Genomic DNA, 24,805 nt, shown 5'->3' on the forward strand with positions numbered 1-24,805 from the left:
AACCAGCTGAATCCTGGCTAACTGCCACTAAGGTGTCTATCCATATTGGGAACCCAAGAAGATTGTGTCACCCAAGATCCTTCAAGTTATCCAACTGCCATTCCAGACTTCTTAGATTCAAGGCTCAGGAGAGGAATGTTATTGCATGTGCAGACGTTTGCTTGGAGACGACTGATACTTAAGAAGGGTAAGGTTGTTGTCAGGTCAGTGAAAAGATATCTGAGAAGGCAGTGGGAATGGTCTGTTCCCCACCAACTTCCTGCAGCAGACTCAAGACAAGTAATTCCAGACAACACAAACAGCCAGCAGCTTGCCTGTTTACTCCTGCTTGCCTGGATAGCAAAGAAAGTAGCACTTTACTCAGAATGATTAAGCATTTTAGCTCCAGAGCTTTGCTGGGCTACAATTTTCTAGTGAAAGTGTCTCCTACTGAGTATGATAAAAGATGAGAATTTGTGGCCATATGGCTAGAGATAGCAACATGGAGAAGTGAAGTAAGCAAAGAAAGAAATTGCGCAAGTCCAGAGCTATAGACAAGAAGGCTGGGAAACTGCAGAGGGCTCTGGGGATAGGAAGTTTCTGAGTCCTGCTGAGGAAAACTAGGATAGGTCTGCAGAGCAGGTGAGGGAAAATGCCTCACCTTCTGCTTGTCTGACAATGAGAAGACAGAAGTTCCAGGGACTGAAGTAGACTAGGCTACTCCTTAAGCTAGAATTCTCCTCCTGTGTCTACTAAACAGGACACCTTTCCTTGCTCCCTTCCTTCTTTTAAAAGTTCTATGATAGTGTTTCCTTTGTGCAGAAATACATATTACCCTATGAGGCATCTCTTGATCTGTTACTGGGTAAGCAGCACCTCCATCCCGACAAAGCCGATGCTTGGAGGAGTAAGCAATCTTCTTAACATACGTTCACTTACAGTCTCATAAAATGAGCTGAAGAGTTAAACTATGTGAGGTGAATGGTCTCAAAGTGCTCCTCCATTTCTCACCCACGAGGTTGCTTTTGGAGTTTACAGGAGGCAGAGCACTCAGAGGGTGATATACCCTCCCACAATCTCAGGCAGTTGATTTGCGCTAACATCCCCAGCGAGTACTATCTATAACTCAAACATGATGATAAGTTTTATAAAAGTTCAATATTTTGTTTAACCTTAAGTATAATAAAAGGCATTTCTGAAAGGAAATGTGAGGTGACTTTGCAGTTACAAAATTTCTTTCATTCAGAAAACCCTTGTTGAGATGATTGAAAAGTTATTTATTTAATTCTTTTAAATTGAATTTTTTGGGGTGACATTGGTTAGCAAAATTACATAGGTTTCAAGTGTACAACTCAATAATACATAAACTGTATATTGCATTGTATGTTCACCACTCAAAGTCAAATTTCTTTCTGTTATATACATTTGACTCCCTTTACCCTTATCTACCTCCTCTCACCCCTTTTCCCTCTAGTGTGTCTGTATCTGTGTCTATGAGTCCTTGTTTGTCTTATTCATTTGTTGCTTTTAGTTTTATATCCCACAAATGAGTGAAATCACATGGTTCTCAACTTATTCTGTCTGACTTATTTCGCTTAGCATGATTAGCTCACGATCTATCTATACTGTCACAAATGGCAGTATTTCATCTTTTCTTATGGCTGAGTAATATTCTGTTGTATATACATACATCTTTATCCAATCATCTATTAAAGACACTTTGGTTGTTTCCATGTCTTGGCCACTGTGAATAATGCTGCAATGAGAATCGGGGTGCATATATTTACGGGTAAATGTTTTCAAATTTTTTGGGTAGATACCCAGAAGAGGGATTGCTGGATATGATAATTCTATTCTTAATTTTTTGAGTAATTCACATACAATTTTCCATAGTGACTGTACCAATTTACTTTCCCATCAGCAGTGTATGAGGGTCCCATTTACCCCACAACCTCTCCAACACTTGTTATTATTTATCTTGTTGATAATAGCTATTCTTACAGGTATATCATTATGGCTTTGATTGGCATTTCCCTAATAGATAGTGAAGATGAGCATCTTTTCATACATCTGTTGGCCATCTCTATGTCTTCTCGGGAGAAGTGTCTATTCAGGTCCTCTGCTCATTTTTAATTGGATTGTTTGTTTTTTTGTCGTTGAGTTGTATGAGTTCTTTATATATTTTGGATATTAGCTCCTTTTTGGAGGCGTTGCAAATACCTTCTTCCATTCAGAAGATGTCTTTTTGTTTTGTTGATGGTTTCTTTTGCTGTGCAGAAGGGCTTCAGTTTGATATAGTCACATTCATTTATTTTTGCTTTTACTTCTCTTGCCTTTGAAGTCAAATTCATAAAATTCCCTCTAAAACCAAGGTCCATGAGTTTAGCACCTATATTGTCTTCTAAACAATTTATTGTTTCAGGTCTTATAGTTAGGTCTTTGATCCATTTTGAGTTAATTTTGGTGTATGGTGACAAATAGCAGTCTAGTTTCATTCTTTTGCATGTGGCTTTCCAATTTTCCCACCACCATTTATTAAAGAGGCTTTCTTTTCTCTATTATATGTCTTTGGCTCCTTTGTTGAAAATTATTTGCCCATTTATATGTGGATTTACTTCTGGGATCTCAATTCTATTCCATTGGTCTGTGAGTCTATTTTTCTGCCAATACCATGCTATTTTGATTACTGTAGCTTTGTAGTATAATTTGAAATAAGGCAGTGTGATAGCTTTCACCTTATTCTTTTTTTCTGAAATTTCATTGTCGGTATATAGGTACACAATGGATTTTTGTATATTGATTTTGTATCCTTCAACTTTACTGTATTTGTTTAAAGTTTCTAATAGTTTTTTGGTGAAGTGTTTAGGGTTTTCTATATGAAGATTAATGTCTTCTGCAAAAAGTGACAAATTTGACTTCTTCATTCCCAATCTAGATGCTCTTTATTTCTTTCTCTTGTTTGATTTCTCTAGCTAGGACTTCCAATAGTGTATCGAGTAAGAGTGGTGAAAAAGGGTATCCTTGTCTTTGAAAAGACAAGGTATTCCCACTTTTTAGGTCCATGTCCTTTGCATCCTCTTCTAGACTACAAGCTCCTTGAGGGCAGAGGTCTAGCCCTGTTTGGCAATCCTGGAGTGTAAATGAATGAACAAAGGCTCGAGACAGCTAGATGGAGCATCACCAAACAGACAACTGCTTGAGGGTGTGGCCGCTCCATCTCCCATTTTCCTTTCCCGATGGGCTAACACAGTACATGGTATAAAGCAGACCCTCAGCTAACCTATGCTAAATCAGTGAGAAGACTCCCCAACGTCCCTCTGAAGGCTATTATTCTGAGATGTCTAAGCAAAACCAGAACACAGAGATAATACAAATTCTGTTGTTACAGATGCTTCTAAATATAGCCAAATCTACTTTGTTTTTGTGGATTATTCATGGCCAATTTTTTTGCCAGTGGATTCTACCCTGCTGGGAATGATGAAAGAACACCACATCCCTTAATGTCACAATTGAATTGTACTCAGGAAATGTGGTTATTTTAATATTACTGTAAACCAAACATAATTAAGAATGTGACTCTTCCTAGGAAAATATCATATGACATATTCCAGAAACAAATATAAATGAATTTTAGTTTACTTGATGATTTAGTTTATCTATTCCACCTTCCATTAGTTAATTCCCATGATTAGTGTTTAAGGCATCTACAAAACCAACGGTTTTTTTCACTTTTCTTCTGGTATTTTAGCATCTTGAAGGCATACTGTGGTGAAAGCAAATTAGAGGCATGAACTGATCGAGGCTTGAAGTGACTCTCATAAACCCAAACCAACAAAACATAACAATACTCCAGACCTTACAATTCTCTGTTTAGTTTTGGCTTAAACTTACTGGTTCAGAGAAGATGACTCCAAACCGTGGAATCCACTCTGACACTGATATTTACACTGTGTGATACCAACCCATGTAAAAAAACTGGTTCAGGGCCAGGCTGTACACACACACACAGTATTTATTTTTTTTGTTTTTGTTTCTAAGGTCCTGCAGGTGCCACTTAGTAATTTTTCATGAAAAGGCTGAGGTGCCAAAAGAGTTGTAATTAGGAGGTAAAACATCAAGGACCTGGCAAGGGACCCAAGCTGGCATGTCCGGAGGAAGGGAGCAGCAGGAAAGCAGTGTGGGTTTGAGCTTAGCTAGGGGGAGGAGAGAAGACTTACTTCTTCACCTCTGCATATGAAATCTACCTCCCCTCATTTATTTCTGGAGAATACATCAAGTATTTGGTTGACAGCTACAGAGATTCCTGTCCTTAATCTTAAACAACAATGGCAATTGCATAGATCTAGCACTCAGTCTGAGAATATCCTTAGAATTTCCTGAAGGAGGCTAATTAATACACGAAATTGTAAGGAATTGTAAAGAATTTCACAGGTAGTATTGCTAATCCAAAAACCAATCAAACAGGTAACATACATACAATTTGTACTGAATTCTTAAGCTGGAAAAAAATTGAGCAAATTTTTTATAATCTCATGCTTCCATATTTAATACCATTCTTTCTTAAGAATATCATCAAAATTATCTATATTCTTTCATAAAAACAACATCAACAAGCTAACAACCATGCAGTGCAATCTAAATGTATGATTTGCAGCCCAAGCTACAATAATTATGGAGAAAAATACTAGGGAAACTGTTTTACACTTACGTTATTCCTTCCACCCTCTACCCTAATAGCACATAAAAATGCCTTGCTTCTCTTTTCCTCAATGTTTTATTACTTTTTAGGTTTTACATTTAACATTTTGAACCATCCAAAATTTATTTTGATGTGTCTGTGATACGCAATTTAAAAAAAATGATTAGTCAGTTGTGGAGCCTCTTATGTGATGCCTCTTATCACATTTATTAAATTACTATGTACACCTGAGTCTGGTCCTAGACTATTCATTGTACTTCCTTAATTGTTATGTCTACTCTTGCACTAGTACCACTTGAAGTATTACTCTTTGATATTATGCTTTAATATCTTATAATAAGGGAAATTCTCTAACCAAATACAATTCCCCCTTCTTCAAAAGTGTTCTTTGCTATTTTTGTCCACTTATTTTTGAATTTAGACAAACTTCAACTCATCTGTGAAGGCAAAAAAAGTCTTGCTGGGATACAAATATTAATTATTAAATATGTAAATTAATTTAGAAAAAAAAAAATTTCGCAATATCTAGTGAGATTTAGTGAACACCCAGAAACATATTCTTTTATCTTTTTCTTGTTTTATGTCTCTAAGTAAAGTTTTACAATTTTCCTTATGTGAGTCCTATAAGTTTTTTAATAAAAGTTTTCCCCAGGCATTTTATATTTGCAGAAGATTTAAAAAATATTTACTAATAGATAGTGCTACTGTATGAAATATCAATTGATCTTTCCACCTGATTTGCCATTAGTTATAATAGTTCTCTACTTGATTGCCTATGAATTTCTAATTAGACAGTTTAGCAAAGTAAATAATCATGACTTCGGTCTTCCTTTCCAAGTCATTCATTTGATACATATTTGTTGAACATCTACTATACCAGGCACAATACTAGACAATGGGAACACATGTTTTGAGTAATGCATACAAAAAGCCCCACCCTAGTGGAGTTTATATTCTAATGAGGGATAAAAACAATAAATAAACACAATAAATAAATATATTATGTGAGAAGGTGATAAATTTTCCGAGAAAACAGAGCAGGGAAAGGGAGACAAGTGTAGAAGGTGGAGGGTCTTGCAATTTAAAATAAAGTGGTCTGTGCAGAACTCTCTAAGTAGCTTGATGAAGAGAGGGGATGAGGCATACATATGTCTGAGAGAGAAATGTTCAAGCCAGTAATACAAAATCCTGAGGAGGGAGTGTTTTTGGGCAGTGGCCAGATGGGAGTGAGTATAGGACATAAAAGTAATGAAGTAATAAGGCATCTGATTGTGTTGTGCCTCTTATTTGTTTTGTATTTTATTGCATTGGCTAGAAATTTAAGAACAACATTAAGTAAAGGTGAAAACAGGTCTCCACAACTTGCAATAATTTTCAGTAGAAATACTTTAATGTTTTTATGTTGATCATTGATTTAACTAGTTATTATTTATCATATTTTAAAAATCATGTCAATTTACCATATCGACAGAATAAAGAAAACCATATGATTATCTCGATGGCTATAGAAAAGCCCATTCACGAAATCATAAAAACTCTCAGCAAACTAGGAATAGAAGGACTCTTTCTCAATCTGACAAATAGCATCTATGAAAAACTAACAGCTAACATCATATTTAATGGTTCAAAAACTGAATACTTTCCCCTAAGGTTAGAAATAGGTTGGAATTTCCATGCACACAAATTCTTTCAATGTTGTACTGAAGGTCCTAGTTAAAGCAATAAGTCAGAGAGAGGGAGGGAGGGAAGGAGGAGGAAGAGAAGAGTAGAGAGAGAATGGGAGGGGGGAGAAGAAAGAAAGGAAAGAAAGAAAAGGCATACTGTTTGGAAAGGAAGTAAAATTATCTTTTTTTTAATGACATGATCATGTACATAGAAAATCCTACAAAGTTCACACACAAAAAAGCTAGAATAAGTGAATTTAGCAAGATTGCAGATACGAGGTCACTATACACAATTCATTCAATTATATTTCTATATACTAGCAATAAATAACTGGCAAATAAATTTTAAGAAACAATACCATTTATAATAGCACCAAAACTGTCAACTAGATAAGGAAACTGCAAAAGTACAAAACATTGCAGGGTTATATTAAATACAACCTAAACAAATATTTGAGTTCCCTTCGAATGATTCAATATTAGTAAGATGTCATTTATCCCAAAATTGATCTACAGATTCAATATAATAGATAAACACATGAGTAAAAGGTAAATGAAAAAAGTCGTGGAATTTCTTCATAAGTACTCAGGAATACTACTCATATAATGGATTATTATTCAGAAACAAAAATTAATGACCTACTGATACTGGCAGCAGCATGAAGGAATTTCAAAAGAGTATGCTGATAAAAGAAGCCACATACAGAACCCCCCACTTGGCAGTAATGAAGCAGTGCCCTCATCTGTCCCTTGCCAGAGCAGCGGTAGAGGATATCAGCTAAAACAGAAGATTCAAATAAGATCCAGTGTTTCAAAATATAATACCTAAAATGTTCAGGTTTAATTGAAAATCACACATCATCTCAAGAACAAAGAAAATCACAATTTGAATTTTTAAAAAAGACAACCAACAGATACTAACACTAAGATGACAGAGACATTAGAATTATGTGACAAAGATTTTAAAGTAGCCAACATAAAAATAAATGAATGAGCAATTACAGACATGCTTGAAACAAATGAAAAAAAATAGAACATTGTAGCAAAGAAATAGAAGATATGAAGAACCAGATGAAGTTGTGGAAGTATAACAAAAGTTCTAACACTCACGTCATCAGAATCCCAGATGGAGAGGAGAGAGAAGGTAAGGCTGAAAATGTACTCAAAGATATAATGGCTGAAAACTTTCCAAAGGAGGCAAAAGACCAAAACCTACAGATTCAAAAAATTGAACAAATTCCAAACAGGATAAACTCAAAAAATCCTCACCAAGACACGTCATAGTCAAACTTCTGAAAACTAAAGACAAAAAAAAAATGCTTGGCATCTACGAGAGAGAAATGATACCTTATCTATAGAGGAAAAATAATTCAAATTAAAGTGGATTTTCATCAGAAACTTTGGAGGCTAGAAGGAAATGACACGACATTTTTCAAGTACTAAAAAAAATTGTCACTCCAATAGTCTATATCCATGAAAATATCCCTCAGAAATGAAGGGAAAATCAAGACATTCTCAGATAAATGAAAACTAAGAGAATTTGTTGCCAGGGGGCCTAACCTAAAAAAACAATAGCTAAAAGAAGTTCTTTAAACAGAAAAAGAATAATAAAAGAAGGAATCATGGAACTTTAGGAAAGAAGAAAGCAATAGAAAATAAAAATATGAGTAAATTCAAAACTGTTTTCCTCTTGCATTTTCTAAATAATGCTTAACATTTAAAGCAAAATTATAATACCATTTGATTCCAAATGTATGTACAGGAAATATTTAATACAATATATTACAAAGGAGGGAAGGTAAAGGGAAGTAAAGGAGGAAAAGGTTTTGATATTTCCCTTAAGCTGATAGAATGTCAAAACCAGTAGACTGTGGCAAGTTATGTACATGTAATATAACATCTAGAGCAATCACAAAAAATCTACAAAGAGATATACTCAAAAACACTACAGATAAATAAAAATGGAATTCTAAAATTTGTTCAGGTTATCAACAGGAAGGCAGGAAAATGCAGAGAAATTAAAAACAAAAACAAAAACAAAACAAAAAATAAAATGGCTCATTTAGCTCTAAAATATCAATAATTACATTAACTGCAAATGGTCTAAATATACCAATTAATAGTCAGAGATTGAAAAAGTGGATTAAAAAATCTCACACAACTATATATACCATCCACAAAAACCCACTTCACACATAATGATGTAGAAAGGTTGAAAATAAAAGAATGAGAAACCTTATATCATGCAAACCTTAGTCAAAAGAAAACAAAAGTAGCTGTATTAAGGTCAGATGAAGTAGATTTCAGAGCAAAAAATTCTACCCGAGACAGAGAAAGATATTACAAAATGTTAAAAGAGTCAGTCCTTCCAGAAGATATAGCAACTCTATATGGCTACGTGCTTAAAGCACAGAGCTGCAAAATTTGTGAAGCAAAACTGATAGAATAGAAAAGGGAAGCTGACAAATCAACAATTATAGTTGGAGATTTCAACATCTCTTTCTTGGGAATTCATAGAACAAGTAGACATAAAATCAGGAAGGATACAGAACTCAACAGTACTGGCAACCAACAGAGTCTAATCAGCATTTATAGAACAATGAACAGCAGAATATATGTTCTTTTCAAGATATGTTTAACTTAGTATATCCTGGGCCATAAAACAAACCTCATCAAATGTAAAAGAAGTGAAATTACACAGAGTGTGCTCTCGGACCACAGTGGAATCAAACCTGGAATAACAAGAAGATAACAGGAAAAGCTTCAAACACTTGAAATCATACTTCTAAACAGTCAATGAATCGAAAAGAAAGTCTCAGGGGGAAATTGAGAAATATATTGAAATGAGTGAAAATGAAAATACAAAATATCAAAATTTGTGGGACACAGTTAAAGCAGTTCTTAGAAGGAAAATTATAGCACTAACGGCTTAGATTGAAAAAGAGGAAACATCTCAAATCAGTAATCTAAGCCTTCACCTCAAGAAGAATAAGAGAAGCAAAAGCCCCCTGAAATTAAAGTAAGCAGACAGGAAGAAAACAATGAAGATAAGAACAAAAATCAAAACATTGAAAACAGAAAAACAATGTTACAAAAAGCTGGTTCTTTGAAAAAAAATCAATAAAATTGGCAATCCTCTAGCAACACTGACAAAGAAGAAAGAGAGAAGACACAAATTACTAACATCGAAAATGAAATAGGGAATATTACTACAGATCCTGAAGACATAAGGAAAAATAAGGGACCACTACAAAGAACTCTACACTCATAAATTCAACAACTTGAAATGAACCAATCCCTGAAGAACACAAACTATCACAACTCACTCATGGTGAAACCAATCATTTGAATAATCCTATAACAATTAAGAAAACTGAATTGATCATTTTAAAACTTCAAAAAAGAACTCTCCTGGGCCACACGGTTTCAATGAAGAGTTCTGCCAAATGTTTAAAGATTTTATAGCACTTCTACATAATCTCTTCCAGAAAACAGAAGATGGAACATTTCCCAATTCAATTTATTAAGCTATCGTTATCCTAATACCACAACCAAAGACAGCGCACACCCACCCACCCACACACACACACACACAGAAAACTACAGACCGATATCCCTCTGAGACATAAAATTCCATAATGAAATATTAGCAAATAGAATTCAGAAATATATAAAAAGAATTATGTACTATAATCAAGTTGGCTGGTTCAATATTCCAAGAATAAATCAACATAACCAACCATATAAAAGGTAAAAGAAGAAAAATCATGTGACCATATCATTAGATGCAGAAGAGCATTTTAAAAAATTCAACACACGCTCATGATAAAAACACTCAAAAACATAATAGAGAACTTCTTCAACTTGATAAAGATGGTCTATAAAAACCTTAGAGATAACATTATACTTAATGTTGAAAGAATGAATGCTTTCTTTCTTAGATCAAGAACAAAGCAAGGACATTTGCTATCACCATTGACTCTTATTTGACATAGTACTATGTAAGTTTTCAAAGTTTCTCTGAGAGATAAATGTATACGCACATGCCTGAAAGTAATAAAACTATCTTAATAAATAAATGCTCATCTCATCTCAGAGGTCACTAATTGGTAAGTCTTCCTGGACCTATCTATTTTAGATGGGCACCCACTCCCATTCCAACTATATTTAATGTTTCTCGTAATCATAGTTCTTATCACTGTTACAGTTGTCTGGTTATTCTTCCTCCCACCTAACCCCAGTAGTCTCTGGTGTAGTGCCTAGCACACTGAACTCGTGTAGGTCTTTTATCATAAGAGCTGGCTGGATGACACCACAAACTAAAGTCTAAAGGGAACTGACAAGAAGTTTCGTGGGACAAATTCCTCTCATTACCACTGACATTAGAGTCAGCTGACAAGGCTTGAATCCTGATTTTTCACTGCTTCTATGTGGGTATCAATCTGGAAGTCTCTGCTCCCTTCTTTCTTTCTTCAGCAACCTTTGGGTGAGATGGAAACGGCACACTTCACCCTCCAGGTTCCTACTTTTTTTTTTAAACGTCTACAGCACTTGGTATTCCTAGGTGGTCTCCCATCCAAGTACTAACCAGGACCAACCCTGCTTAGCTTCTGAGATCGGACAGGATTGGGCATGTTCAGGGTGGCATGGCCAAAGACAGGTTCCTAATTTTTAAAGGCATTTCGTGCTCAGTGTTATTCCTTTTACTAGAGCTGCTCTTTTAGTTTCTCATAGTTAATCATCTCATTGAATTCTGCACAAGACTTCAACAGGCTCACTCATAAAATTGTCCAATTAACACAGGGCAGTGGGAAGCAGCCTGGGTCCTTCCTTCTCCTTCTACAGTCTCAGTGTGGGGCTGGCTATCAATTCTAGTGCTTCCCATGAGTTCAACTCACTTATAAAAATATATTCATAATGTGGCAACACAATGTCACCAAGCCCTATGAAGCTTATTTGGCCCTCATGCAAATAGAAACTCTGCAAGCTCTCAGACTTCTATTTGGATTGTCTTCTTAACTATACATGTTACCTCACAGTGCATGAGAGAAAATGTTTATCTTACAGCAATATCACCCACTGCAAAAAAAAAAAAAAAGAAAAGAAAAGAAAAGAGCATCCTCTAGCAAAGAGCATCCTCTAGCAATTGGGAATTTTCTGCATTACGATAAGGTAGTGGCAGAGGGTAAAAGGACAGCGAATTAGTAAATTACTCTCCCAATGGTTATAATAGAGTATCAAGCTAAAAGCAGGGCAGGGGAGTTAGAAAGCCCAGTTTAGAATCAAGTTTTCAACATGTATTAGTAGGCAATCTTGGGCAAATCACTCGATCTCTCGAGGCCTTGGTTTTGCTGCCCGTAAAATATAGATATTAACACCTATGTCAGAGGATTAAATGAGACAAAACATTTCAAGTCCCTGACACAATAATCACTCCTTAAGTGGCCACTAGTAATGGTCATAGTCAGCTGTGTCTAAACTCAGCCTTATAACCTGGCATTGCGGTAATGTAGCAGTATCCCAGTGCAGGTGATTGCACTTTTCTGGAGAGCAAAGATTGGCGACAGCTGCTTATGGAAGTAAGATTAAGTAGCATAAGACCCACTGCTCAGGTATAATGAAGTGATTAAGAATTAGGAGTTAAGGGCCGTGTCTACACTCCCCAAATCAAGTGCCATATTTTAAAATCAGAAAATGTACTTGGCGTGTGCCTTTATAGAACACTATGGAATGTATAAGATGATTAAAAACAAAGTGTGGAGTCATTGGCCCTAACACCATAAATCCTGCAGATTACTTCAGCTTCAAGAACACAATGGAATTTTGATGTGTGGGAAATAAGGCAGAGGACATTCCAGACAACACAGACAAAACTATAATAATTTGTTTTAGTAGCACACAAAACAGTATTCCCTATTATTTCTCAAAGCTCTAAGAAGGTGTAGTACTTAAACTTTATTTTCTAAAAATGCATTTTCACAAACTTGAGAAAAACATGTAGCATAATTTATGTAAATAATGAGGTGCTGTGCTTTATTTCCCAGCACATTGAAATAATCGGGAGAGCCAAAGAAGAAAAACACTGCTTTGTCCCTGCAATCACTGTATTCTTCCTAGAAAAACTAACCCACAACTTTTCTGTGCCATCAAACAGGTATTTGACATATCAGAGCTAATATCTTCTATTAGTGCCATGTTGATTTAATGTTTCCGGGAACAGGAGAGTACAATGTACTAAAATGGACAATGAAGGTTTTAGTAGAAACATCCTTGGAAAGCTGTGGCATATTATTAATACAAATGAAGAAAAACCAATAATGTGTGATTGGTGAAAATGTCTGGTGGCTATATTGGCACACTGCGAGACTTGGTCAGAGATGGCTGAGGTACCAGGTGGTGCTGCTGTATAAGAGCTCTGCTGAATGTGTTGCTAGCAGTGCCCAGCATCTCTCTGGGCTCACTGTTCTGGGTGTACTAATCATCTAGAGATGTATCTAGATATTAAGATGAGGAGGAGTGTGGAGTGATTGAGATGAAAAGTCCTGATCTTGAGAGAGCAGAGAGGATCTGTGGCCCCACAGTTCCATTACTGGTGTGAAGAGAGGTCCTGAAAGGCGGCGAGGGCCACAATTGTGGAATGATGGAGGTTGTTGACAACTCACTTTTTTCACATTTCTGCCCAGGGCCGGCCCTACTGCTGGAAGTTGAGACAGGAGTGGAGCTACTCAATCAAGATTCATGGTACCGCAGTGGATTCCATACAAGTTCACAAATTCTTTGACATTTTTCGAGTAAAAAGGTGAAAACTAATTCCCCTTCCTTTGAATAGTCAGTCTTTGTGGCTTGCTTCTTATGAAAAAAACTGTGATGGTGAATAATTTCCAAGACTAGGTTAGAAAAAGCAATATAGTTTCCACCTGTCTCCCTTTTTCTCTCTCACTAACTCTCTCTTAGGTGTCCTGAGCCCATATGTAGGAAGCCTGGCAACTCCGATGCCAACATGTTGGAGAAGCACATGGCAAATCACACAGAGAAGGAGAAAGAGGACTGTGGAGCCTCAGCTGTGCCAGCCTCCAGCCGTTTGATACTTTCCAGTATCAACTGCCAGAAATGTAAATAATTATTCTTCTATTTCTCTTTGAGCTACTCCAGCTGACCCCAAGCAACAAAGAGACAAGTTATTCCCACTAAGTCCTGCCCAAATTGCAGATTCATGGGCAAATTAAATTCTGCCATTGCTTTAAGCTATTATGTTTTGGGATAATTTGTTATGCAGCATTAAATAATCTGAACAAGGATGAAGATGATGATGAGGGAAGATCTATATTCAAAGGGCCCTTGGCTTTCAAGGTATGATATGTGGCTAGCTGGAAGGAGCTCTACTGAGCAGACTAGTGTTGGCCAAAATATAACTTCTTATGAGAAACTAGTGAAGAAAGTAGGTTAAAAGTTCTATAATAGGATGGTAATTAAGAGAATAGATTTTTGACTCAAGACAGACTGATTTGACTAGAAATAACTTCAGTCTTTACTAAGTTTGTGATCTTAGTCAAGTTACCTAACTTCTCTGAATTTTAATTTGCATATCTGGAAAACTGGTCATAATATCAAATTCGTAGAGTTATTGGAAAGATTAAGTTAGCTGACAGTAAGTGCTTAATTAATGATGACTGTTATCACCATTATTATTGTTATTTCTGCAGTAGTCGAATACTAATGTTTCAGCTCATGCTGGTCATCAAAGCATTCTTTTATATAGACAATTCACCAAAGAATCAAGAATTTCCCACTGTATCCTCTACATTATCGGCATTGTGCTAACACCATGGAAACTACTGAAGAATGTAGACTGTCACCCTGGGAAGCCAACAATCTAAATGTCCCAAACTGAGGTGACATGTTGAGCAAGTGAATTCAGCTTCCCAAGTATCTGATGCAATTCTGATCTCCCATTCTTCCTGCTAAAGGGCTACAATGCTATAGAAAAGGCTTTCATCACAATCCCTGCCTGCTATGGAGAGTTCTGCATATTATACATATCATGAGTATTTAGCAATCAATACATTCTACACCATATCCTTTTTCTTTATTTCTAATATCTAATATCAAATATTTCTGAAACTATCTGATCTTTAAAACAAACTTTAATTGTCTAGCTACTGCACATTAAAAGGTGCTTTCCATGGAGGATTTAGAAGCAACTGAACATACAGTTCAACTAACAATTGTTGAGCACCTGTTAGGACCCAGGTATAATCCAGTGAAGACTATGAAGCTGAGATTTAACTATAGTGGAGTAACCTAGTATCTGATGAGGATAACCAGACAATTCCTTGGTAATGAATGAAGTTGGATGATTAATTTTCCTATTTAAGAGATATTAATAAAAGACATTTTAAAAGAATGTTAAAAAATAAAAAATGAAAGGATTTTAGAGAAGCAAAGTTTAATTTATAATACTAATAAGACCATGCATGTGTTCTAAACAGTTCAGATAGCAACCTTCGATATGAAGTGTCATAGCTCTGCACAGGGGCGTTTATACTTTTCTGAAAGAAACACAGAAGTTTAATTGAAGATCTAGATAATTGTCCATGTCTAAACAAAACAAAAGCTATCATGGGATTTAAAAACCTTTAGTTCTACATAATTTTTGACTAGCTTATTAAGATTTTGTCTTTCAATAGTATTCACAAAAATGAATACTGAGTCTCCAATGTTTATGAGCATTAACCAAAAAAGAAACACAAAATATTGTGGTATAATCGAGGCATTTTAAATTCCTTATTATACTTTCTCATAGTCAAGAACATGCTTTTTTATTTAAGGGAAAGTCTGGTTTGTTTTTTGTTTTTTGTATTTGATCCCCGGGTCAAATCTTCAATTTTCTTTACACTTCCAAACAACTCCGTCCTCTCTGGCTATTAGCCTCTCTCCTCACCAACTTTCCAATATCCCACTGAAACCGATGTGTAATACCCCAAATGTATTGTGAGCTTACTGGGGTCTAACCAGTGGTGAGTAGCCGGAAGAATTACTACATAGTTCTATGAATTATCTCCTGCAACTTTGAAGTTTATTTCTCATCCCTGGCTCTACACAGTAATACTCTTAATAACTCGTCTTTGAAGGGGCTGGAGAATGTTATGTAAAACTATTCAAGCTCCAACTTTTCATAGGTCAGAAATACCCGGGGGCTTTGGTTTTTAATGTAACTTCCTTAGATAAAAACCAGTTTCCGTTTTCCAATCCGGGAAGTGGATGTCTGTAATACAACATAAATTACACAGTTTCTGATTTTACTGTCTAGACACCACCAACCCCCTAACACTACCTTCTCTGTCAAATGTCTGGGCAGGGACCAAAAAAAACTGATGTCCAACTAAGCTCGGAAATATATTTCCTCCAACTGAAGTTGGCAAGACTTGGGTGAGCACATTTGAAGCCAACAAAAAGCAGGATTGGAAAATTAAGAATGGTTAAAAAAAAAAAATAGAAAGAGGGCAAGTATGAAACCCTTTCACAAATTAACAAGGCTCAATGGCATCGAGTACTTGAAAGGTTTCCATCTCCACCTTGACTTCCAAATAAAGTAGCTTATCAGTCTTGCAGATAAATGCAGACATTTTTATAGCCTCACCATTCTCAGTAGAGACTCCACTGCCTGACAGACATAGATAATAAGAGAATTAAAGTGCATGCTCAAGAGGATAGCAATGCTCACCTGAATTTTTACAGCTCCTCTTCTCTGCACTCAAAGTCATCCTGACAGCACACGAGTAAAGATTAGAGAATGGGGAAAGGAGCCAAGAAATCAGTTGCTTGTTCAGGGATAGAGGGTACAGACCTATATAAAGACTGAAGATTTCTACTCTTTTCAGAAATCCCAACTGCTTTACTTAGAGGCAACTTAAAAAATGCTACATATCCTAATAATAGTAGTAGTAACAGCGATGGCAGCTGTCATTCACTGAGTGACTACTACACACTAGGCACAATACCAGATGTTTTGTATTTATTGCTCTTACAACAGCATGGCTTTCAACTCTATGACATGTTTGCGACAGAGCAGGATTCAGAAGACAGGTTTGTCTTGGAGCACACATCTAAGGAAAATTATTTTCTGAATTTCCAAAAGGGTGATTTTTATATCTTGCCTATATATAGCACTTTAACATTACAAAGGCTTTTCATATTTTTTTCATTTCATCTTCACAAAAGCCTTGAGCAACAGGAATCATTACCCTTATTATACATATGAGAAAACCAAAGCTCAGACTATGATCAAAGCCACACGGGGAACAGGCAAGGACTGGGACACAGTTGTCCTGACTCCAACTCCCATGCTCTTCCCACTACACCAAAGTTACCGCCTATGAGAATGGGCCCAGAGACCACTGTGAATGATAATCCATATCGAACATATAAAGTCCATTCAATTCAACTAACATTCATTGATTACTGACTGTGTGCCATTCACCTCAGTCAGTGTTGGAGGCTCAGAAGTGAAAAAGTCACAGATGATATAGGAAAAGAGTTCAGAGATTACTGAGATAGACCATCATGCAAATAAGGAATTGCAATACAGAGTGGTGTGTGCTGACTAAAGTACAGGAGACACAATAACTTTAGGATTTAGCGAAAGCTTCAAGGATGAGGAATGTCTGAGCTAGGTTTAGTAGAATGAATTCAGGAGTTCAGCAAGCAGACTTTTTTAATTGTCAAGAAAGAAGGGTAAAAGTGATTTGTGCACGGTAAGCACTGTGCCCGAGCCCAGACCAGACCATGGGACATCAAATTAGAAGAGATGGTTAATGTTAGAAACAAATGAAGATACACAAAAGAATAAAGAGATCTATCTCTCCTTTCTAACGGGTATGCACACTCAATGAAAGTATCATGTTTTGAAGCCAGATGAATTTATTCCAACAGTTAAATATCATCTCCAACTCTGACCATTGTTTAGAATGGCAAACTAAAATATTACAGGCCAGTACAGATGTCTGGAATATCCAAATGCTTGTTTTCTGGTACATGTCTAATTGGGGCTGATTAGAAGTTGAGACACTCATGCTGAGCTGTACTGTCCCAGAGACAGCTCATGAACCCGGAGTGCTTTTAGGAAGAGGGAAAGCTGAAAGCCAGCGTGGCTCAATTGCTCATCTCCATTTCATTCCACCTTGTCTCCTATCCCTAGGCAATATTATTTCAAAGACATCGAGGTGGAATTCCTACCTTTGGGGCCCACCATCCAAAATCTTCTCCTTCATATTTTCCCCTTCATATTTAGCCCACCTCCTTCCTTCTTCCTCTCCCTCCAACCCAATTATCTAATTTATGGCTTAGCATCATGGAGATATCAAGTTTCTGAGTGGAAATCAAGGATCTCATTTCCAGTCAGTTTGCCCCCCCTCCCATTCTTCTTCTTCCCTTGTCTCATTTGCCCTCTTTCTTCTCAGTCACCACTTTTTTTGCAGCTTTTTATCTCTTAATTTTTACCTGGAGGCAAGATAGAAGTGTTCTCACTGAAGGGATATAGGACAGGCCTTTTCAACAGGAGAGAAAAGGTCATCATCGTTGAATTTCAAAACTTGGAGGGAAAAAATGACCAGCCTGTGGTCTCCTCACCCAGCGCATTTTTTTCTCTTTCACTACAGTACAGTGTTCAGATTCAGTTACTAGTAGGAAGAAGCTAGCTATCCTTAAAACACCAACCATTGCCTGTCTATTTATATGCAAGAATCTGCCCTGTTCACAGACTCTGCTGCTCTAAGCAAACTTACTCTGGCCTATGACCTCGAAGCAGATTGAACAAATATTGGGCTCCTGACACAAACCCAGACTATTCTTAGGCTGATCGACTACCTATGACTCAGTTGTCTGGCTCAAAAAATTAATATGGGGCCATGAGACTCCCCATTTGGGAATGTGAAATTAAGAAACTGGAAGTCTAAGTCAGACTGATGTGGCAGCTAAGTGAAAGGGATATGAGATAAATTCTGAACCACAAGGAAGCTAAAGATATGAAGAAACAGAACAGAATGAAGCAAATCTACAGAGAGGAGGGAGCATGAGGACAAAGAGAAATTCCACGTTCTTCATGATTTTGTGGTTTTGATTTGAGTATATCCTTGCAATTTTCCTCCTTTTCCTTGCACTAGATGTGGCTAGATCTCTGTTGTTTGCAACAACCGTAAAAAATCTGACTAGAATTTTTGACCCAATGATATGATTGCTCATCTTAGCCTGGAGGTATATCTGATAACTCCCTATCTAGTTCCAAATCTTGCCAAAGATTCAAATTGAGTTACCAGCAATTGTAAGTTTAGTCAGTCTGAATTATGCAAAATGTTAACCAAAAGTTACACTGGCCTTTGCTCTCTGAATTTCCTCATCGATAAGCTAATTCTCAATGAAAACACTGGAAAGATTTCTCCTCTGCAAAACTATCTTCTTCCTTCACATTCGATCATCAAAACAAGCTGGCTGTGCCCCTGTATTCATCACTTATTCTAATCAACCGGAGGAAAACATGGAGACCTTGTACAGTGCTGTGTGTTCAGTAGTAAATATCAATCAATTATGATCAGAAGCCAGAATCTTCACCATCTTTTCTTATGAGAACATCAAGGTCTATTAGTTTGAAGTTGTTATCTGGAACACCTATCAGAATTTATTATTGCTAATCCTGCTCTTTAAATCTTTCAATCACCTCTGTTCTAAAAGATTAAAGAATGGCAGGAATTATTGAGTGAGAGGTTCTGAGAATCTGGTTTATTTTAGAGTTCTATGAAGTATTCATTTCCTCCTCACACCACCCACCTTTGTTTACAAGAGAATGTCTCTCTATTGCTCTCCTTCAGTGCAAATATTCACATGAAAAACATCTACATAAATGAGTGGTGTCATAATTTGAAGAAATGTGTTGTGCATCAACAGCAGCCCTAAGTCCCCACTATGGTTCAGGACACTCCAATGACTCAAACGACCTTTCTGCTAAAGGATCTGCATCACTTCCTTTGTTCTAGTTTTGAACTATATGGAATTACAATAATGTGAATAATTTTTCTTCTACAAAAACAACACAAAATGCAGGAAATCTATAAAAACAGTTTTGACAATTGAGACAATCACATTTTAATTTGTTTAATTAAACACAGTAAGATTATTTTTCTACCAGCAAATGCCAATTTATTAAACTGTACTAAAGTCAGTTTAGTGAAAATTCGAAGGAAAATTTATTTATTAAACTGAGCCAGAAAAGTAGCATTTAATTGATAGCTAATTACTACAGGAGGTGGAGAAGGAGAAGAAAAATTAAGGGTATACTGTTAAGCCACCTTACCCTAAACTTCCTAATAGGTTGAACCTAAGAAGTATTGTAAAACATATGAGCATGTGTTGAATCTGAGTAAGCAGACTTGTCACTATTACCATTATGTACAATCTATCACTCATTGTAACAATGTTACACATTTGTATAGGGGATCACAGTATTCAGAACACTTTGATCTTCAATATCCTTGGGAAGTGGGCAGAAAGATATTTTACTGGAAACTAAAACTTGTCAATTGCCCAAGATGATGTAACTGAGAAGTGCCAGGTGGAATTTCACCTTGCAACACAAAGAATTTTAAAAGTTCTTAAAAATGGAAAACATTAAATGTGGAAAGAAGTTGGAAATGTGAATTCAAATCTGAACACCCATACACGACCAATTCAAGATCAAAGGGTAGGTTTAAAAGCAGGTTCTCTAAGTATTCAGTCACTCAGAAGATCAGAATGATGAAAAGAAATTATTGAAAGGGCAGTATCTTTTGATTTGGTTGAATAAGATGACTTACTCTTAAAAAAAGGTGAGGTGGAGAGAAGGCCAGCACCCACTTAGACCTGCCTTCCCAGTAGCACAGGATGCTGGCGGACTGGCCTAGCTGCCCCGTGAGGCTCAAGTGGGTGTTTCTAATGGTCTTCTCAACCTCCTGGCAGGTTTCAGGTGGAGTCTACACAGGAGTTCAAAACACAAGAGCCATGTATCCTGACTGCTAGGCAGAGTCTCAATGTCTGGGCAGGCCACAGGCAGCAAGGCCACACCCTAAGGGATAGAGGTATCCAATTTCCAGGGAAAGGAAGTAGCAAAAGAAAAGCACAGCATCAATTCTTAGGGGCTGGAATGACTGCTCTCTAGAAGACAGGCAGCAAATAACAGCAGAATGAGGATAGATCACTGATAAAATTGCTATTCTTGCATGGTACTATAGGTACTTCAACATATTCATGCATCTAGTTATCATAACAAAGTTATAGGGTCGTCCAAACTCTGCCAGTTGTTAAATATGATAAAACAGAAGCTCAACACGCTCAGCGCCACGTGGTTAATAAGCAGTGGAACCACAACTTAAATTCAGAGCCGTCCTCTTCCACCCCTCGGGGCACATGGAAAGGAGGAGAATGCACAACTCAAGGAGTGTCACAGGAGTCAGTCTGCCTCCTGAGCCAGTTTAAAAGCATGTATCTCTAGAAACCAGGCTCTGTATGAGAGATGTGCCTGCTGGAGATGATGATGATTGAAGTGCCAGAGATACTTTGGCATCTCAGGTGACTATGGATTTGGGGAGTGGAGCAAGCTGAAGATGCAGGTGGGCAGATCAGTAGTGAGCAGGGGAAAGAAAAATCAGTAGAAATGAGGCTTGGGCCAACAAAACATGAAAATGTACTAGGCTCTAATGTGGCACTTTCCTGGGCTGTAATAACATAATATCAGAATTTGGTTTACAAGTGAACATATTACTTCTAAGTGTATGCAAGTACTCTATAGAATTCATGTGAGGGAGTCCTTGATATTTGAAGATGCCTATTCACTGAGAAGAACCTAAGACTTTCTACAAAATTTTCACTACCTTCAAACTGTTTGCTTTTTTTCTCTTCCTCTAAATCTCTTGCTGCAAACAGCAAAGATTATCAACAAAAGCCAAAACAATAGTTTATTTAAGTTTTGTCTTAGTTTCCTAGATAACTATATTTCAATGACAATAACCCACGTAAGAAATACACTTTACATTGGAATCCACAACACACAAGAGAACATGTATATGCATGTATGTGTATAAATGAGACAAAGGTTACATGAAACAAAACCTGTTGTCTTATGGGTAATGCACACAATCTAATAGTTTCTATTCGATTCCATTTCATTTATTAAGAAAAAAAAAACCCCAAAACAAAAAGTGAAGTTGACCCAATAGGTTGACTTTATGATCTACTTAAGAGTTGAAACTTGTAATTTGACAATCACTATCCAGAACCCAGATTATGAGAACAAATTTATGGTGTTATAGGAACTGTCAAACAAGAGGGGTGTAAAGAAAGGCAGGAAAGTCCAGAAACTGCATATGCTCTCTCTCCTCTACTGACAGCTCTAGAAAAAGGTGACTTTGAGAGGCAGGGAGGGCGACATGGCAGTGATCACAGACTGAAAGAGCCCCGTGAAAAAGCAGAATTCATTTAAAAACATATTTCTCCTGGCTAGTGGTGCACCAAAACAATGTAACTCAAGAATCCCTCTAATCATTTTTGATGACCCATATTACTACCAAGGCATTGTTAGAAAACTGATTTTATACAAACCTGATTCAGAATAAATATTATCTTCCCCCATCTCCTTCCCCTCTCCTTCTCTGTGTGTATGGGTATTTTTAAAACAGGCCATGGGACAGTAGCTGTTACATTTGTAAAATTTCCAGTCATTAGGCTGACCTCAGGGCAGGCGAGTGTTTCAGGGAGCTTGTACAGATTCATAATGGAGCCCTCAGCTGCATTCAGGCCAGTGAGCTCTATCTTGAATGTTTTCCTGTATTTACTTTCAAGAAAATATTCTCACTTAAATCCCTATTACTCCCTACACCCCTACCAAGAAGTTTCTCTCTAGAGTCCAGTTTGGAAGCAATACTGATCCTCAGTTTTCTTGCAAACTACTCAGAGACTTCAGTTATCCAGCTCAGCACTCACAAAGAAAAATACAGACATGAACATGACAATCACACTACCCATTTTTTCTCATGTAATTACAGCTCTAAGATACATAATTCTGTGCCCTATTCCTACGAACACACGATTTCTCCAGTCACAGCCTCTGTTATTAATGTCTTTTGCCAAAATTTTCAAAACGCTCCTTTTGGGAGGTGGGACAAAAGAGCACGTGTAAGGGAGTATACTCCACTCTTACTACTAGGCAGCTCAGCTGTGAAAAGGGGTTACCACTGAAAATCGGATGCTCTGTTTCTCTGTAGTCACAGACCATCTCATTACTAATTAGCCAAATACCCTCTGTCAGAATGAGCTACAACCTGTAGTCAGCCCAAATATCTCATACTTAATGGGTACCATCACCACCAAATATTGCTGAAATGAGTTACTTGGGGAAAAAGATTTAAATTTCCTTTGAGCATTCTTCCATAAAGGATAAATGATAAATTTCCACCTATGTAGTGTTGCAGAAATGTGAAGAAAAAATGGTAAAACCAGTGATTTTCAAGGTCCTTTCTCCATCGTTAGGCAGTGGTTTGAGAATGACATAAACATTATAATTGTTTTAGCACATTCTGTGTTTTGACACACTCTGGGGTTCTTTGAACAAAAAAATTGTGCTAGAAGTTTCCATCCCCATCTGGAGGCTGCTGGTAGGGAGATGTGAGAGGGCAACCCCACCCGATGCAAAGGATTCAGAGTGTGCTGTTGCCACTGAATCTACTCTGAAAAAATGAAGAAGATACAAGTTCACATGGAAACTGTGCTTTCCCATATTAATCAATGTGACCTTCCCTTAACTGGTTTAGAATGTCACTAAAGAAGGAGAGGTAGAATCGGCTTCTAGAAAGTAGCGAAACTGACAATCTTCTTCCTCCTCATGTTCCCTAATTATGCTTGCTTGCTTTTCTTTCTCTTTCTTTCTCTCTTTCTTTCTCTCTCTCTTTCTCTCTCTCTCTCTCTCTCTCACTCTCTCTCGCTCTCTTTCTAATTTTGTATTATTTCCCTTCCTTCCTTCCTTCCTTCCTTCCTTCCTTCCTTCCTTCCTTCCTTCTTTCCTTTTTTCCTTTTTTCTGGATGCACAGGGATCCAAACAGCCAGGACATCATCACTGGAAAGAGTCAACTTAGGCCAGTAGAAATCAGGAGTGCATAGAGGAACATTTGGGATTTTGGCTACGATTTCCAGAACCCACTGGCCAATAAACATGGCCCTCTAGAATTTCTATAAAGAGGCTAAGTGGTGTAATCTAGATGAAAGGAGATAAAGTGGATTTTCGCATTTTTTCTTATCATGACCCAGAGTAAGAAATATATTTATATATATAATTAGTACACATACAAACACAAATGTATACAAATAAAAAAAGTTTCACGACACAGATGCAAGAATCCTAAATAAGACACTAGCAAACCGAATACAGTAACATATTGAAAAGATTATAAGATAATATATCAATAGATGGAGAAAAAGCCTTTGACAAGATACAGCATACATTTATGATCAAAACACTTAACAAAATTGGCATAGAAGGAAAGTACCTTAATATAAGAAAGGGCATATGTGACAAATCCTCAGCCAACATTCTACTTAATATGGAAAAACTAAAAACCTTACCTCTAAGATCAGGAATAAGGCAAGTCCGCTATCGCCACTGTCCATTATTCAATATAATATTGGAGGAAACGCAGGAAATGCAGAAGCCAAATAGGAAACGAAGAGGCAAGCTGTCACTAGTTGCAGATGACTTGATTCTCTATATAGAAAACCCTAAAGACTCCACAAGAACAATATTAGAAACAATAAGCAAATACAGTAAAGTTTCTGAATACAAAACAAAATCAAAAAAATCCATAGCATTCCTATACTCTAATAATGAATTGTCAGAAAAAGAAGTGGAAAAAATAATTCCTTTTTCAATTGCAAAAAAAAAGAAAAGAATAACTAGGAATAAATCTAACAAAACATGTGAAGGACCTATATAATGAAAACTATAAGACCTTATTAAAAGAAATCGAAGAAGATACAAGGAAATGGAAAGATTTTTCATGTTCTTGGATTGGAAGAATCAACATAGTTAAAATGACCTTATTACCTAAGCATTATACAGATTTAATGCAATCTCCATCAAAATCCCATCTGCATTTTTTAAAGAAATAGAACAAGAAATCATCAGATTTGCATGGAAGCACAAAAGACCCCAAATTGCCAAAGCCATCCTGAGAAAAAAGAACGAGGATGGAGGCATCACTCTTCTCGACTTTAAATTAAACTACAAAGTGACAATAATTAAAACGGCATAGTATTGGCAGAAAAAGAGACACGTGGACTAGTGAAATAGAATCGAGAGTCCAAAAATAAACCCATGTTTATACAGGCAAATAATTTTCGACAAAAAAGCCGGAAACATACGGTGGAGAAAGGAAAGCCTCTTCAATAA

At 36.7% G+C, this 24,805-nt stretch overlaps 1 protein-coding gene and 1 pseudogene across 2 annotated transcripts in view; both read right to left on the reverse strand.

Moving 5' to 3' along the window:
• The window catches only part of DDAH1 (dimethylarginine dimethylaminohydrolase 1), a 212,884-nt gene that overhangs the window by 90,385 nt on the left and 97,694 nt on the right, over positions 1-24,805 (reverse strand). The window lies entirely within an intron of this gene.
• LOC112485895 lies at positions 10,882-11,000 on the reverse strand (annotated as a pseudogene).

Source organism: Pteropus alecto, unplaced genomic scaffold (assembly GCF_000325575.1).
Source record: "Pteropus alecto unplaced genomic scaffold, ASM32557v1 scaffold25, whole genome shotgun sequence".
In the NCBI taxonomy this organism is placed as follows: domain Eukaryota; kingdom Metazoa; phylum Chordata; class Mammalia; order Chiroptera; family Pteropodidae; genus Pteropus; species Pteropus alecto.